Genomic DNA, 2,078 nt, shown 5'->3' with positions numbered 1-2,078 from the left:
GAACTTCATAGTGAGTAGAGTTTTTTCCAATTAGTTCACATATTCATGGTTGAATATTACTCATTGCTAAAATGCCACCGAATTCAGCATTAATTCTTTTTCCACCAAGTGCTGAGAACATTGTTCACATAAAGAAGTAAATGGCTAAGGAAGGAATTTTGTCATCCACTCAATTCCTTCAGCACCTTCTGAGCATAGGTCCGGGATCACTTAGTGGTGAGACATCAAAGCTGTTTTTCATAACCTCTCAGTTAAGAACTCAATGAGTCCTTCAAGTCTGGCGAAAGTAAAGCAATAGAAATCTTTTTGATGTGGAAAAGTGTTTCTTAGAGTCATTTACTTCTAGGAAGTAGACCGAAGCATTTTCTTCAAAATGTAACAAGTGATTATCTATACCTGTTAATCTTTCCCTCAGAGGCACTTTTTTTTAACCCAGAATACTTTGATGAGATTAGGAAAATGAACATATTATTAATTTCAACTCATATCGAGGAAAATGTCTGTCACATAACCTAACTGGGACAGTCAGGCCTGATTTTCAAGTGGATCAACTAAACGAGATGAGCTTTCTCTTAGAAAAAGTCTGACTTGATTGATTCTAGTTATTAAGATAAATCTCCCTTTGACAGCCAGCTGCCTTCTAAATTCAGCATCTCCCATAGACAAGGCCCAGGGCCTTTCCGCAAGTGTGTCACCTGCATGACAAAAGGTGCTGCCACCTCTTCTGCTGCTTCTCTGACCAGTGCTGTCTTTGTCCTGCTTCTTTGAGAATGGTGCACTGTTTTTGGCAGTAGGTGGAGGATAAGAGGGAGTGATGCGGTTGAATGAAAGCTTCGCTCCTGCCCTATCTTGCACTGTACAAGACGGGTTTGAACTGCGTGGATTTTTAAAAAAGCTTACAGTTTCAATAAATACAGTACAATATTTTCTCTCATGATTTTCTTAATAACATTTTCTCTTCTCTAACTTACGTTATTGTAAGAATTTAGTATATAATACATATAACATACGAAATATGTGTGAATCGACTATGTTATCAAGTAAGGTTTCTGATCAACAGTACGCTATTGGTAGTTAAGTTTGGGGGCAATCAAAAGTTATGTGTGGCTTTTGACTGCACAGGGGGTGGAAACCTCTAAACCCCACGTTGTTCAAGGGTCAACTATATTTGAATTCAGACCAACTCAACCTGGTCCCAGTTACCTCATTTCAGCTGTTGCACTTTTGCCCTTAATACATAGATAGGGAAAGACAGACGCTGTGTTGAGGTACTCTGAATGCAGGAGCTCTGCCATCACCAATATTTCAACTTGCTGCCTTGTTTTCTGGCATATCTCAGAGGCTTGGCACCATAGCAGGATTGGAGTGGATAAAAAGTGTGCTTTCTTTGTAAAGTGGGAGAGGTATGATTGTGAAAGAGAAAAAGAGGAAAAGCTGCCAGGACGCTGCTGGCGGATCAGTGTTACAAAGTGCAGACACGGAAGCCCCGCGTATGGGGTTAGTGCCTTTTAAGCTCTGCTGCCTTGTAGCCCCGTAGGAAGCATCTTCGCTTTTCAGGGTTACTCTAGAGTGTGTTTATTTTTTTTTAAAGCTGTTTGAATTAATGTGAGTGACTAGATGTCAACTAAGCTTTTGTTAATATCATTTCCAGGCAAAACAAATTGCTAGACTGGGGGGTGGGGTGGGGGGCCTTACTAGTTGAGACCATTGCAGAAATCAAGGACATATTTCCCACTTGACTCTGGACAAAGAACATGTAATTCCTTATTTTAGTGTTTTAGTCATAAAAATAAATCACAGAACTGCTACTCATTCCAAGAGTAACCTGTGGCTTTGGTGCAAGCCCACTGCCTGGTCATGGTATCCCATGGTAGCCAAGGTTCTTCTTTATCAGAATTACCAAAGGCTCAGCACGTGTCAGTGGCAGTAAAGGCAGCAGGCGTAGGAAATCTGAGACATTTCCTGGTTTTGATAATACAGTTCATGAGGAATATGAGAGTTGAAGAAAGCTTACTACCGAGGATCAATTCCTGCTTTCAAAGTGCTGCGGCTTAAGGCAGGGGTCCAAAATCCATCCC

The 2,078-nt window shown here is 40.9% G+C and overlaps 1 protein-coding gene across 1 annotated transcript in view; it reads left to right on the top strand.

The window, feature by feature from the left end:
• Positions 1 to 2,078, top strand: part of TNFRSF11A (TNF receptor superfamily member 11a) — a 63,544-nt gene that overhangs the window by 36,510 nt on the left and 24,956 nt on the right. The window lies entirely within an intron of this gene.

Source organism: Hipposideros armiger, unplaced genomic scaffold (assembly GCF_001890085.2).
Source record: "Hipposideros armiger isolate ML-2016 unplaced genomic scaffold, ASM189008v1 scaffold_278, whole genome shotgun sequence".
Taxonomy (NCBI): domain Eukaryota; kingdom Metazoa; phylum Chordata; class Mammalia; order Chiroptera; family Hipposideridae; genus Hipposideros; species Hipposideros armiger.
This window is presented reverse-complemented; position numbering and strand designations above follow the sequence as displayed.